Genomic DNA, 15,571 nt, shown 5'->3' with positions numbered 1-15,571 from the left:
TAGCTGAGCTTTTGCTGACTGGGTAAAATACGTATTCTAATGAAAAGGTGAGAAGATTTGGACTTCGAGTAGATTTACGCAGGTTTAACACGGGTAGTGCAGGGTCAGCCAGCCAGGAGGTTTTAGGAATTGCCTGCCCAAGTCTTTGTGTGGCTGAGATAACAAGACATGCACCCCATACCCTGAAGAGTCAAATGGCAGAAGGTGTGAAGTCAGGAGGAAGAAATCAGGGCATGATTCAGCAATGAGATGTAGAGTGGCCCCCTGTGGCCCCATGGCTTCTCTGCAGGCATTTAGCGTTCGCTTCATATTAGCATTTAGCGTTCAAGCAGTTACGGTGTGTGAGGCATTTATCTCTTCTACCCATCTTCCTTAGCTAGGTAAGATTGAAATAGGCTACACACGCTTTGTATTGTGTGAACGATCATTTGCATTACCTTCCAAGCAAATACCATCCGTTTCATCAGATCACTGATGCTCACAAAAAAAAAAAAAAAAAAAAAGCTTTTTCTGTCATGACTGACTTTTCATTCTTTTCACTCATGTCTGACTTCCCTGTTGAGTATTTATGTTCCTCTGCTTTGTGCTTGAACCCAACTAGCCTGGAAACGCAGTACACTGTGCAGTCAGTAACAGGATATGCAAGACACCTGGGGCACAAGCAAGTAAGTTTTCTGGGGAGTTACAAATATTAAAATTAGCACATGTTGAGGTTCAGTTACTCTTCCAAGGTCAGAGGATGTTTCTGGCAAGGCCCAGAATAAAATATAAATCGTGTATCTCTGCTGCAGGTTTGTTTGTTTTGTTAAGGAGGTGGAAAACCTGTTCCGGAGGTCCTGAAATTGGCTTCCCTCAGCCAAAACCAGATTGTCAAATGAAGGCTTTCCCTCTTCGCTTCTCACTGTGTGCAATGAAACCCAAAGGTAACCTCAAAACATAAGCTTTGTGCTTAGGGTACTCCTCAGATTTGTTGAATTCAATGACTTCTGCCACATTTCTGTAAAATCATCAGTCCAGTCCTTTGAGCTTTGAATCCGAGTTAAGTGTTGTGCTAGGAAATAGAGCCTGCGAGGATCCCACTAGTTCTCTGCCAGTACCTCTGACAACTTTTCAAGGCAGCGCTCCATTTTCTGGTAGCATCCAGTCAGAAAAACAGTTATCACGTACAGGCCTCACAAATCATCACGCATGTGGCTTGATGTAAATCATAATTTGCATCCCCTTGGTCCAGGGGCACGTTGTAAGTGATGTCAGGAAGACGAGGGTTACTGTTTTAGTGGTAAAGTTCAGTCGTGTTTAAGGCATGCAAATCTTTAGAAACCGCGCTTCATTAGCTTTGCTGCTCACCAAATGATTTTTTCACATACAAGTTAGGAGCATAAAATCTGCCTATTTAATACATCTTTATTCCTGAGGAAATCAATGGTTTATAATACCTTCTGAATAAATGAAGTCCTTTTCTCGTTGTCTTTTTCTCAGCAGCATGCTTGGAAACAGTTGTTCAACAATCAAATCCTTCATTATTTTAACTTCAACAGCATTTTGTAATCCTTTTGTAATAGAACTTCCAGTTGAAAAGATATTTTTGGGGGCAACTGATGGTACAGAAACAGCAGAGATCTCTTTGGTCATTAGTATGGGGACCCTTTGACGTGAAGGAATCTTAAACCTTGATGCAATGACAGTGACAAGCTTCAGGTGGTCTGGATCACAACAGAGTGATGTAGGCTCAGGTGATATCCAAACATAAAACTTGGTGGGGTGTTTGCATTCTGATTTTTACTAAATGACAACAGATTTCTTGGGGACCTGTTGCTGGCTGAAGCAGGCTGAAAGGATGTTGGTGTTTCCTGGAAAGAGAGTCAAAGGACTAAAGCCGATCCTTGGAATTTTTCCTTGGCCATCTCTATCTACATTCACTCCATACTGTGCTGTGTTTTGTGGAAATTGCCTGCATCAGAACATCCATTTAATTTCCTGTAAAACATTAATTTAATTTATTCTTTCTACGTGTGTTTCAGTTTCCTTCTCTCATAAGCCTATTAACACCAGAAGGAATGACACAGAAGATGAACTGTTGGCTTTATGTAAGATACTGCATCAAAATGATTAGTCACTGGAAAAAGATTTCCCCCAGTGAACACACACACAGAAATATCCACTCAGGTCACAAAAACAAAAACGTTATCAATAAGGACAAAGGAAGTTGTTATGTGACTTTTTAAACAGTCTTGATTCATGCTTCCTGTCATTTTGCTTGGGGAAAGAGAAATGACTATTCCTCAAAAAAAAGAAAAAGGAAAAACAAAACCGAAACCCAGTAAAACTGCTGGAAACTCTTCAAAACAGTCAAACTGCTGAGAACTCTTCAGTTCTTTAAACAAATATGATCAAGGTTAAAACCACAGTGAAAATCAATTTCCTATCCTCTGCTCTCCAAATTCTCTTTTCACGTACAAAGTTTGTGCTACATGACATCATGATTTCATACTTTTTTATCCCAAAGACAATCCATTACTATAAACACTGTTTCTGTGGCATATTCTGATAATGACCAGATTTCAGAAGCATCTCAGATGGAGCCTTCCAGTTCTTCCTAAGCTGTGCTGGATAATTTCTTTGAGGTTTGCTCGGTAGGAAGGAGCATATTTGTTCTAGTTCTTGGCAGCCCAGTGAGGTGCTCCTGCCGCGTTCACAGCTGAAACCTGTGGCAGCTTGTGCCCTGGGATACCCAGAAACTGGTGAGATTTTTGTGATCGCCAGGGAGGATGCTGGAGATGCTACAGGGCTGGAGTCTGCCACTGCAAGGCTGCTGGGAAATGCTGTTTATCAGCTTTTAAGTTACATTGCTCAAAAAACTATGACTTTAGACAATAATGTAAAAGATTATTTAAGAGCTGGAAGAGCTGGTCTTAGAAAGAGTAAAAAAAAGAGCAAAATATATTACATCAAAATAACATTTTCCGTTTCTGTATATTTTTAATGCATTGTTAGAATTATCCTGAGAGTGTAAAATTTTTCCTCCCTTTCACATGCTTTTTTTCCATATAGCAAATGTACTCTATGTGTGAGCCAAAAGCAGGGAGGGACAGGAGAAAGTTCTCCTCAGCCTTTTCATGATGTTAGTCTCATATTCAGGGAGTCAAATGGTTTCCCTTTGGCCCCCGTTTCTCCCTAAATTTCATGTTCTCTCAGATCTCCTTGGCAGACTTCAAGATCCTGGAGGTTTCTTACTGTCAGCCTCCCACAGAGGGAGCTGACCTAACTAATGGGAAGCCAGAGAATTGTCAGGACTTCGTCCCTGTAAGTAGGCCACTTGTCTCTACTCTTGTCCTCCTTTTCTTACTCCAGAAGGCAGTGTCTCTGCTCCCGTGACTGCCCTATAACTCGGCAAATTGCCTTTTCTCCGGATCTGCAAATACAAGCGTGGAGACAGTTGTCCTAAGGATAATGTAAGGAGAACAAGTTAGTTATTGACTAGCAGACAGAGTTCACCGAGCACGTTTTCCCCACCTTACATTCGTATGCCCTGGCTGCAGAAAGACAGAACTGAGAGCAGCCTCAGAGCTCACACTTCAAAGCTTTGCTTACAGCGTACAGTGCAAAGGGATTCTCTGTGGGAACACATTTTGCCCCTGACCAGTTTGTCTTGTTATGTCACAGGAAACGTCTACGTATGTGTAACATAAAAATTAGAGAATATACCTAAATTCTGTTTAACTTTCTGCCTGAGAAGTGCAGGGGAGGTGAGCAGAGCCAGTCTATTTTCACAGCGGTCATGCTTAACAAAAAGATGAGTTCCTTGTCGGCTCTTCAGTGCCTGCAGATAGTAGTGAAGCAGAAAGCACTATTTGCTTGGGTTTCAGCAGTGTTTAGAAAAGCAAAGGTTTTGGTATGCCTCCTGCCCTTCAGCCCCGGCTGTCTTATACAGCTTGCCTTTCTGGTCCTAGAGAATCTCTGCCCAAAAGGATGTGCCTAGTTTTATAAGAGATTTGTAAATATTACGTGGTAAAAAACACATATTTTTAATAAATTTATCTGGCACTTGAAGGGAACAGACGCAAAAATAAACAACATAGAGCTAAAAGCTACAAAATTATTTCAGGGCACCTGAAAAAAAATCCTCATGTCATTTGCTGCAAGTAAGCAGTTTGCTTGTTTTTGAGTTCCCACTATACTTGCTGAATTTAACCACTTGCTCAGAGGGGTGGTGAGGGAGGGAAATGGGGTGGGCAGCCCTCCCTGGAAGCTGGGTAAGAGGAGGGAGACTGGGCAAGAGGGACAAGTTCTTGATTTTCCTGTATGGGAGTGTTTCAGCTGAGCATTTCCCTGCATATTCAGTCCACTGGAGTAACCCCTCTCAAGTTGGTAACAGGGCTGTGACGGCCATAAAATGAGGTGCCTCAATCATATCTCACCTCAGACCTGCCTGCCCCTGGCTCCAAAGGTATGGGTAAAACAGGAAGGTCTGGGCTGAGATGTATTATTAAGCTTCCCCCCACTCCCTCCAATCCCAGTTGTCTTTTAAGCCTGGAGACAGAGCCACACCAGGCGCTCCACTGGTTTTGGGTTGAAAGGAATAAATCTGCCTTTTAGCATTTCCAAAAAAGGGCAGCTAACAACTTGAGGCAGGACAGGAGAAGCAGTAGAAACCGAGAAAACAGCGTGCACATTTTTTTCTCATGACAAGGACAGGTTGGTGACCCCCTCTGATGCAGAGGAAGCTTCCTGTGCTGGCTGCCGGTATGGTTTTGCCCTCTCCGTTTTTAAAGCGATTGTGATTCCAGTGTCTGGAATGGCTGCAATTCCAGGTACATTACCAAAACACTTGGTCAGAAGTCAACAAATTGTGTCACTTTGGGCACGCAGTCAAAAGGAAAAAAATAAAACAAAACTGACTGCATAATTTATTCTGTGCCATGCTCTGAAGCTATCTGTGAGCACAGCTGGTAGAAAATAAATTCGTTTAACCAAGCCTTGACTTTTCCCCGTACAATCTCTTGTCGAAAATGCCTGCTTACTTTAAGGAAGAGCAGGAGGACAACTTCACTGTCTCCTCTTTGTGTGCATGCAATGTGGTCCTCTCAGTACGGCCTTATAAATTACTCTTTTTGCAGCTATAAATTCTCACCTGTTTCCTGGCCCTCAGAGGAACAGAGCAACTCCATATCTGCATGTGTTATCCCTGAGCTCGAGAGCAAGGCAAGCTGTTTAGTTTGATTTTTTTTTTTTTTCCAGCAACTCATGAGGTGGTGCTGGTGTGTGGGAAGCGACGTGTGCCACCCTGTTTGCTCAGGGTCACCTCCGAGCCCACGAGGTGTCCTGCGTCCTCTGCTGCCATGTGAAGCAGTGTCATCACGTCACCGAGGTGCCAGCTCTGCTTCCCATCTGGAGGGTTTGGGGCTGTGCTTATTGCATGTCTCTTGTCCCAGGGGGAAGGGTGACAGTAGCCTGTCTCTTCCTCGTGTCTGAGTATGGAGAGGGGGCTGAGGATGAGCCCTAGGCTGAGGGTGTTGCGCTGGCTGTTCCTGGGCTGGATATTTGCCATTCAGTAAAAATTCATCAGCGTTTTAGTTGTGGCAGACTCGTCCGGTTTTCTTTTTACAGGCTGGCTCTTCACGCACCTAGTGAACAGGCAGGAGTTGGTAGAAGTTAAAAATGCACGCAGAGCTGCTGCTGGGGAAAAAAGCCAACATCACCAACTGACCTACGCTATCAGCAGGATCTTTTGTGGGGGAAAATACACATACCCTTAATACTTGCAGGTCCCAAGAAGACAAGTTGGGACCTGGCACTCCAGTAACGTACTGTCAAAGCCATCAGCCCTGCCCCATAAACCAGGATTTTTGAGCACCCCAAGCACAGCTGTTTAGCTGGGGTACCAGGCTGTCTTCCCACTGTCCTCTGGTGAGGCTGGGCTTCTTTCATACAGCACTGTTCTGTGTGGGACAAATGCTTGCAGCTCATTTCCAGCATCCCAGGAAGTATTTCAAATTACAGACACAGGAGAAAGTATCAGTGGAGAAGAAATAGGGATATTTGTGGAAGACATGTGGTTGTGTTTTCTTTGGAGAGGGTCGGCTGTGCCAGCATGTTGTAATGACTTGCATTTTGTTTTATTCATAGAGCAGGATGACTGTCAGTCAGCTTACCGCTTTTCTCTGTGTCTGTCTGAGACAAATCCACGTGCTTTGAGGTCATCATCGTGAACGTTCAGCAGAGAGCGCACCGTCCCACTCACTTTTTTTGCTGTAAAATAAAAAGCTCTTTAGGTTTATACCCACTATTCTTTCAAAACGATTGAACTCGATTTATTTCACTCCACCGCAAAACACCTTATAATAAAGTTTTAGTATCTTTTAGCCGAAGGGAATAATGAAGATTTCAAGCCTGGCTTGTCAGAGAGTGACTTGCATACTGAGCCTGAGTTGTAGAACAAAAGGGTTATTTAAACAGAAAAAGATGGGATCCTGACTTTCTTGCAGCTGTTCTGAGAAAAGCTGGTCTGCACGCAAAATATTACACAGCTCTGTGTTTTTGCACTGACATCTAATTTCTGGCATTGCTTATGTGATAAATCTATATACGTTGAATAGAGATGCTTTTTTTCAAGTAGTAACTTCATGAAGCTAGCACAAATGACTTTTGAGGGTGGAATCTTCCTTTGAAGTAGTTCCCCTTGAAGAAAACTATCCATAGCCCATGAGCTGAGGGGTGTCATGCTTGTCAACTTCAGATAATATATTTATACCCATTGTGTAAAAAAACTTTCTTCTTCTTTTTTTTTTTTTTCAGCATTGTTTATGTTACACATCAGTATCTATTCTTCTTGTGAAACTGTTTCTCTTGCATATAAAAATACATTTTTGTGCATAGGAGAATGGATAATCTGCATGCACAATAAGTGAAATGAATAAGGACATTTTACTGAGAGTTACGCTCTGGTTTTAGGAAGTTTGTTACAAAACCTGTTTTTATTTTACACCTATGGCTAGCAGTTATTTTTCAGGATATTTCTTTTTAATTAGTTGAAAAACTGAATCAGGGTAGTGATGTTTTTTTTTTTTTTTTTTTTTTCCAGATAGGCTAATTCTGGTTCCTTACCTAGAAATACAATGAAACTGAGTTTTACGCTAACTTGGTGTTTACATTTGCTGTTAATGGCATTCTGTTTGTGGGGTATGAGAGAGCATTTCAGGGGTCATGCTATCACTTTTTTACCCAACTACCTCATAAATTAATTAGTAATTTTAGTTAATGCCAGGGCGGCTTAGTCATTTTGTAAGTATTTCAAGTAGCTGCTGGGATGACACAGCAATGTTACCAATTAACTATGCCAACCTTTACTCTTACTCTGGCTGTTAACTCAGCTGAAAATGCCCTGTGATGCTGTGCTTTGGCATGTACCACCTCAGGGGCTCACAGATTGCCCCAGCCCTGAGCTGGAAAAGTGTCAGTTATAACAGCCAAAAATTTAGGCAGACCCTCTCTGGTTTGTGCTTTGTGTTACTGTCATTGAAGAAGACAGCGAATGGGGAGGGCTCAGCTTCTGCCGTGACTGGCACTGTGTGACATTCCCTACTTGTGTTTTTTATTTATTTGTTGGCTCGGGAAGGAAATCAATCAATCCGGGTTAAGAGATTCAGGGATTTCAGCTGGGTAGCAATTTCAGCATGACTCATAACACTTCACAAAATTAGCTTGCCAAGAAAATGTGCTTCTATAAAACTCTCAGGTACCTGGGCTCGAGGTGCAGCTGGAGGAGAAATCATTTTGATGGCAGAGCTCATAACAGTCCAGCTCAGGACCTTTGGTGAGGGAAAGAATCATCGGTATTGATCATCCCAAGTCCTGATAGCCCTGGCACGGTGCCACGTCGCCTTCAGCTCCGCGTTGCTGCAGCAGTCCTGGGTAGGCACAGGACTGAAGGTGGGAGCAGGGGAACAGCCAGCTGCCCACCCAGCATCAGGAAGTGATTGTCCTGTATCCATGCAGAGAGAGATGCAGGAGGAAACTGGATCTTTCCAGAATTTATCCGCATTTCAATAGGCTAATCAAGTTTTCTTAATTCAGAAGAACAGCTCCCCTAGATATGAGCAGGACTAATAATAAATCTGAAAAGATGATTAGCCTTTATTTGCAGTTGTTTCTCTTGACTGGTGGATGCTATTGCAGTGAAGCCTGGTTCAGTTTTATTGTGCCAGCAAGGAGAGAGTACCAACCAGATGCTGCTACTTGCTGCTTCCCTGCTCTACCTCTGCATCTCCCACCCTACCATTTTCCCCACAGCAGCTTGAGTGACTTCCTTCATCCTCCCTGCAGCACCACTCTCCTCCTGGAGCTGATTGTCCTTCTGCTGTGGAAGTGCTGTGGTGCTGGGCGCAGGGGCTGAGCAGGGAGGTTTTCCTTGCTGCACTTCATCTGTTGCTGAACAGGTACCTGGGTGATGGAATGTCAAATAGACTGATAAAATTTCTGCTTATTTCAAGGGGAAAATAGTCCGTGCTGTTAAATAAAGCTGTATCACAGAGGTGCCAGTAAGCTGAATTAAGGTGCCATGAGCTTCCTGCCTTTTCCTTAAATTCGCCTGATGCAGTAAAATTGTCTGAAAATAGGCAAAAGCTCAGTTCTGAGCTTCTGTAAACTCCTGAGGAAATGCCTGTGCCTCAGTCTTCCCAGTAAAGTACAGAAGGCAAACTGCCAGCAATAATTGCACGAAGCATAAAGTAAATTTATTTCGCCATAAAAATAAAATTAGAGATTAGCATCTGGGCTTGTTTCTCCCCCTGTTTTTCTGCACCCGCTGCACTCGGATGTATCTGTCCTTCGTATCTGCAGGTGTGGTACCTTTCCTACAGCAGGAAAAGTTCCTGAGCACTTGGTGTCATGTGGCACCACTGTACCTTCTCCTGCTTCTTCGCGGGCGTAAATCACACCTGCAGGATTAGGGAAGGGAATTGCAGAATTTCCCACCCCTCTTGCACACAAGCTCAGCTCAGAGCTGAAATGTAGCATTGCCACGGCGAGCTGAGCGCAGGCACTCGGGAGTTGAAATTACCCTGCTGCTGGGGAGTTTGGATTTTTTTGCTCGTGAAGCAATCACTTTGCTTTTAGACCCACGTTCTTCACATCTGGAGATAAGCAGGAGGAGCAGCGCCTCAGACATCGCCTGCCGGTAGGTGGGCTGCTGCACGAACTGCTATCCTGAAGCAGGTTAAATGGCAAGCGGGGTCTCACCTCTGATGCTTTATCTCCTTCGGCTTGATCTTGTCAGGGCGCAGATGGGAGTTAAAAGCGGCACGGGTATCCAGATGAGAACACGGGGTATGCACTGGCAGGGTGTAAGCAGTCACCTGCAGTTGCATTGAGGCTGGGATGGGAAGTAGGAAGTGCTGTGCTCAAGCTTCCTGTATAAATAAATGCAGCTTTCCCACAGCTACTGCATGCAAGCTGTGGCGTGCTTTTAAGATATAATGGCAGCGTGCTCCTAATAGCAGGGAGGGGATTAGCTATCAGAGTGGCAAAGGGAGCGGGAGGCAAGTCCTGCTGCGGTCCTAAAAAGTGCACAGCTGTCAGAGAGACGGAGGGGAGGAAGGGTGTGCGAGAGAGAGAGATCTGCCTCTGCCTCTGATTGCGAGCTACAGTGGTTGTGACATTATGATTCTTGGGAGCGCTGAAGTGTGAGTGAAGCTATTGAAAAGTCAAAGAGCTGGGAGTGAAGACTGCTCTGCTTTCAAGGTATGTTGGAATATAGCTTTCTGCCTCTTTTTTTTTTTTCCTTAGCAAAAATAATGAAGGAACAGAAAACTGACATTTGCTTGTAGAAGACAGAAAAGGTCTAGCTGGCAGAAAAGGTGAGGAATAGAATGATTGAAGAGCTAGAATAAATATTATTCCTGGTTTGGCTAAAACTGAGCTGTGTGGTGCATAGGACTGAGGCAAAAAGGCAGTCTTGGAGTCTGGACGATTAAAGGCACAGAAAACGAAATAGATGTGAGGTACTGCCCAGGAGGGTGAAATTACTTCTGACCGTGGAACTTTTAAAGGAATATCTCTACGAGGAGGTTGAAAATGCAGCAGTATTAGGACATGTAGCTGTGTGGGAAGCAGTTGCTAAGATGGCACACCGTGTCATATCGGCTGTACCTTACATACAAGAACTCACTTCATGCTGAAGACACATCAGATTAGGTCGGAGGGAGCCCGAGTTTAAAATTCAGGTTTCCTCCTGGTTTAAAGCTGTTCCTTATGTCACAGTATGGTACGGCTGCTGTCAGGAAGGAAAAAATATACTTATCTGTATTTTAATGTACAGGTCTAAACTGTTCAGGGTCTAGGGTTATGTAGTTTAGGTAAACATATACTAAATGTGCAATAGATCTGTTTGCTAGTATGCATTAAGTTTTTCTGTTTCTTTTTCTTTTGCACTAAACAGCAAATAGCATTTCTTAGTATGTTTGTAGTGCTTTCTCTTTTCCAGTGGCAGGCTTTCTCGGTACAAAGCTGCTTTGGTAATGAAGATGTTTCACTCAGGCTTATTATAAGGCTCTGTATTTTCTGTAATAAAAAGGCACTCTGCTTCCCAACTCTGTATGGCAATATCAAATATGCTCCTTGTAGAGAGTACTGCAAGTAGTAAAATATTTAGGATGGCGATAGTTAAGGAAACATTACAGGGTGACTTCCTATCCTCTGTAAAAACAGCAAATGCTTTTAAGAAGTACATTTGAGCAGAGAGAGAGGCTGTGACTGAAATACCCCGGTGCCGCTTTGGAGCTGGCCATGAGCAGGCACAGTAACGTGATCTGTTTTGCTGCCCTCAGCCTGAAGGGCAAGTGGTCTTTGTTAAGGGCAAGCACAGGGGCTGGAATAGCATTAAGTCTGGAAACAGAAGTTTCAAAACCTTGTCCTTAAATATTTTCCAGAACAAATATATTGGCCTGATCCTCCTCCTGTTTAGGGCTTGTCCATGCCTGAAAATGTGAGTGGGTGTACGGGTTGTTGTCACAGCATGAAAGTGGCTGAAGCCCTTCTCACAGGGAGCCTTGGAAAAAATACAGCACGCTGGAAAGGGGATGGCTGTAGTGATGATCCTGAAAGCAATGCTTTACGTTATGGATTAGGGAGGATGTGTTTGCAGAGCATCTAGAGCCGTGGTGAAGTGGGAAGTATTCCTTCAGAAGAAGCTGGAGCTATTCCAGAGCCAAGCCAGGATGATGAGACTCAGACTCCTTTTCTGCCAGGCTTCTTACTGTCTGGTGGGGGTATTTAACACACGGCACTGTTGACTTACATAAGGACATGGAAACCTCCCTACGCTTCATGTAGGAACAGCATTTGGCAACTTGATTGTTTCTGTTCCCCATGTCTCACTGTATCCTGTGCACTCCTCGCCGACAGGCACTCTTCTTCCCTGCATATGGTGACATTTTGGTGATTTTGTCTGTGCAGTGGTGTACTTTGGAGCAGAAGTGAATAATATAAATAGCCAGCGATACGGAGTTGTTCCTCTTTAGCTCAGTTCTTGGATTACACTGTTCTCTAAATGCTGCATAAGCTTTGTAAAAACAAATGAACAATGTGGAAGTGGCTATCTGACCTTTCTCTTCTGTTGGAGGGGGAAAGTATGTACTTGACCTTATTAACATCTTCAGTTTAAAATGCAACTATGGAAAGCAGCAAGTCGCTTTACAGCAGAACAAGCAGCACTAATACTTAACCTGGTTCCCCGTTCATTAGTACACTGGTGATAATATCTGTCATAGGAGCCCTGTGCCTGTAATCTGCTTGGTCCAGATGTTGCAGTGCCTTTTAGTGGTGTGAGCCAGTGAAGGGTATTGCTTGAATGTGTGGTTTAAAGAAACTGTGGCAGACTTGCTGACCCTCTTTGTGAGCGGGGAGTTTTCCTGAATATTTGTGAGACTCCACGATGCTGATAGATCCTACATATCAGATCCATAAATATCTCCTGGGCTGGTAGTATTGTGAAATCTGAGACTGTAATTACAGCTCCAGGCCCATGATCACAAGCACATGTGAACAAAATACCGTGGCGGGCTGCCAGTGTCGCCGTGAACCGAGTCCATCGGACCTCCTGGCACACAGCAGAGGAGACACTGCCTCCAGCTTGGTGAGGCTGGGTCTGCCCTTCTCTTCCACATGCTCACGGAGGATGGGTACAGTTCCCTCCTCTGGCTTCCCCGTGCCAAAGGCTGGCCCGGTGTAATGCACTGAACAAATTCCCTTCATTACACAACACCCAGGAATAACCTTATAATCACTCCACCTCAAAATTAATCTTTTTGCTTGTGAAGGGGAACGCTGAACGAACCCAAAAGGAACAGATCGTAAGGGAAGGACAGCAGTGACACTAAGGTCTGCCTCCATCGTGTTGTATTTCTGCCCAAGCTGAGCTCCGGTGCTCGACTGTGAGCCTTCTAACCTGACAGAGAGAAGTACGGGTCGGAGGGCCATCATACACTGCAAATTTACCCAGTGCTGGACAAATATTTACAGAGGTGCCTGTGCCAAATAGCATTGTGCTGATCAGTAAGAAAATAGTGTTCAGTAATCTTTTTTCTGTCTCGTAAACGTTTTCAACTTGGTGGGAACTGAGTGGGCATTACATTCATGAAGTAGATCATTACTGGCAGATATTAAAATGCTCTTTTAAAAAAATAAAAAAGATAGCATCTCAAATTGTACTTCCTACTGAAGTGGGACTTTTCCAACTCCTCATCTTCCAGGGAGGAGCAGAGGTGCTGAGTGAAGGCTTGATAGCATGACTAGGTTAACTGCATTGCAAACACACTTTCAAATATAAAATGTAGCTGTATAAAATAATATTTTGTTGATGCTGTTTCCTAGATCTCTTTGTATGTGTAGCTGCTTGCACACAATGACATGTGTTCCCCATTTCTGGTTCCTCTTATTCTATTTTAATACAGAAAAGAGGTGGGTTGCCCAAGGTCTGGGTGTTTTTTGCTGTATTTCTAGGGGAATTTGCTCAGGCTCCACAGTAAAATGCATTGTTTAAGCACCCCTATGCTTAAACACAGATTGGAGTCAGATGGTGCATCGGTTATAAATGCCATCTGATTCTCTGAATGTCCCTAGTGCCCACAAGTGTAGTTTTGGCTTCGGTGGAGTTTGGGCCACACAGTCCTGGGACCTGTGAGCATCCTTGTGCCTCAGGTTTCCCTTGGTTGAGATCTCTGCAGTCCCTGCCAGCACCAGACACAGCAATCTGGGCTGCTGGAGGTTGGCTTTTGCTGCAGAATAGCTAACCTCCCTCAACTGAGGCAGTCTCAGACACACCGTAGCCAAGGGACTGCCTATTAAATTATGTTTGTGTAAAACCTAATGAGAAATTCTGTACCCTTCTGACAGACTTCAAAACCCATAAACAAGGGCAGTTAAGTGAGTCAGGGTGGGACCGAAGCGTGGCTCCAGAACTGGGACTTGATAAGAGTGTGCTTTGATTTTGGTCTGGAGCTGTAACCAGTGAAGGAGATGAAGTCATGATGTGCTGGTCATGAAAACCTTGGCCAGTGTATTACTGTGCAAAACTCCAGCTTGTGTGGGGGGTTTTGTGCGTGCTAGAGCACATCTCTTGTATGGGGTTTCTTGTTGTAGACACAGCAGTCATGGAGAGTCGTCCTACATGCTTTTTGCCTGATGGAGAGACAAGAGATGCTGATTAAGAGACAGAGTACAGAATTACTTTTTACTGGAAGGGAAAAAAAAACAACGCATTTTACCATCATGCACATCTTCCTCCCCTTTAATTGAGAACATTGCTATTTATTTGTGTCTGTTGCAAGCTTTTCTGGCTTTTGCTTTGCTGCAATAATGAGGAGAGAAGGGCAAATATAAGACACGAGTCATTCAAAGCATGGACGCTGTCTGGGTGTCTAACAGCAGCTTTGATATTCGGGCTAGATTATACAAAATGTTGTATCCCCAGACTTCCAGCAAGTAAATGTGCAGATCTGAGAACCTTTATGTGCTCTGTGTGTCTACAAAAAGGAAAAAACATTGCAACAGAAGAGCTATCTCCCTGCGTTCAGGGGCTGAAACAGGTCCTTCATGGCCATGTTTACTTGCACTTTTATGTATTATATATTACTGTGGCTTAGAGCAGAATTCCTTGCTCATGAATATATAGCCAGAAATCAGTCAAAATTAAATGCTCTAAAGCCCTGTGTACATAGAAGGAAAAACACATTTCATGACAGCTAGCAAATAGGCTAATCATTTGCATGCAAAGAAAATTCCAGCGTTAACTAGAGGCTGTGACGTGCAGGCTGACACTGGTTACGTCTGAGCTGTAGATGGGAATGATCATGGCTCTGCTTAATTTTGGAAGCATTTGATGGGTGGAGGTGGGGAGAAGACGATGGAAAAATAGCTGGTGTGTTCCCCTGTCCTGTCTTGTCCCCAAAAGGAAAAGTTACAAAGATGTCAGTGGGGAAAACTAGCTGAGCTTGTGGGCTATCTGACGGTGCACTCACTTGAAGCTTCCTCAAGCAGTGGGCTGTTGGCTGATCACTGATCCTGGAGCCTTTCCTGGTGGAGGTTCCCCAGTATAGGGCTAAGATAACATGCACAGGGCCAGCAAGGACTTGCTTGGTGAAGGTTTGCACAACTGAGAGGATGCAATCTTGCACCCTCCTGACCTCTTTGCAGTTGTATCGATGAGTTCGGTGCTGGGGAGTCTCCATCATGCTCTCCAGGGAGGATTTGTGGGAAAGAAAATCATAGCCTTTGCCTGAAGTGGAGTAAAAGTCATATGTATACATATAATTTAGCTGATGCTACTTTAAGGACATGTGTTTTTTGGACTGGTCAATGTTTTTATTGCAAATACCCAAGTAGCATACATGGCTTGACCATTTTCAGCCCCCTTGTTGACCTGGCTTCCCACATTTTGACATGATGGGCCAACAAATGAAGGACACAAGCACTTGTGGGGAGAGGAGTAGACAAGGACTTGAGAATACTTACTGTAGTTCTTTTTCCTCATTACTCTTTGAGAGGTGTTGGTTCTCGTGGTCATAATTAAGAGACCAGCCTCCAGAAAGACATCCTTAGAAAGACTTCTGTGAGATCGTCATTATAGCAAGGCTACGAGGTCCATCAGTCCTGTGCTCCAGATGTTCATTTTTCTGAGTGTTCGGGAGGCTTTGGAAGGGCAGCTTCCTTTAATTATTTCTGGTGTCTATGCACACATAAGCAGACCCCCTTGGAGCCCTTGGAAGCACTCCTTTTGGCAGGGCTTTGATTTTATGGCTCGGATCAAGTACAGCGCTCTGCCCTTTCCTCATCTGAGGACCTGGCAGAGGAGTTTAGGGATACAGTTTAGGGATACTAGTTTCATAGCCAGCTGTGAGAAGCGGTGGCAGTTGCTTCAATAAATGCAAGTGTTCGTTTCAAAACAAGCTGCTCATGTCAGGGTCCAAACCTCTGCTCTTGCTTCTTAATGACTCTGTATTATTTCTTACTGAGCTCTAGCACTGTCAGTAGTTATCCACGTCGTTTGTGTAATGCAAAGTGTTACATTAGCTACAGT

The 15,571-nt window shown here is 44.0% G+C and overlaps 1 protein-coding gene and 1 long non-coding RNA gene across 9 annotated transcripts in view; one reads left to right on the top strand and one right to left on the bottom strand.

Annotated features, from left to right (window-relative positions):
- RNF144B (ring finger protein 144B) overlaps positions 1-15,571 on the top strand; it is an 80,429-nt gene that overhangs the window by 21,465 nt on the left and 43,393 nt on the right. For 2 of the 8 annotated variants that reach the window (XM_084508199.1, XM_084508195.1), the window contains exon 1: positions 9,165-9,738. The exons of 2 other annotated variants lie outside the window; for them this stretch is intronic. The gene's annotated coding sequence lies outside the window, so the exon portion shown is untranslated. Of the gene's footprint in view, positions 1-7,885; positions 7,912-8,321; positions 8,436-9,114; positions 9,739-9,784; positions 9,855-15,571 lie in introns of those variants that run through there. 4 more of the 8 variants (XM_084508196.1, XM_084508197.1, XM_084508200.1 and 1 more) reach the window with 4 other exon arrangements.
- On the bottom strand, positions 3,706-9,355 carry LOC311431049. The gene is made up of 5 exons (XR_014689206.1): positions 9,238-9,355; positions 7,740-8,439; positions 6,153-6,249; positions 5,132-5,624; positions 3,706-3,820 (listed from the first exon to the last, which is right to left on the bottom strand). It is a non-coding gene; the product is annotated as an uncharacterized lncRNA (long non-coding RNA).

Source organism: Aythya ferina (assembly GCF_964211825.1).
Source record: "Aythya ferina genome assembly, chromosome: 2".
Taxonomy (NCBI): Eukaryota; Metazoa; Chordata; class Aves; order Anseriformes; family Anatidae; genus Aythya; species Aythya ferina.
The sequence above is the reverse complement of the archived record's forward strand: the minus strand, read 5'-3'. Positions and strand labels throughout refer to the sequence as shown.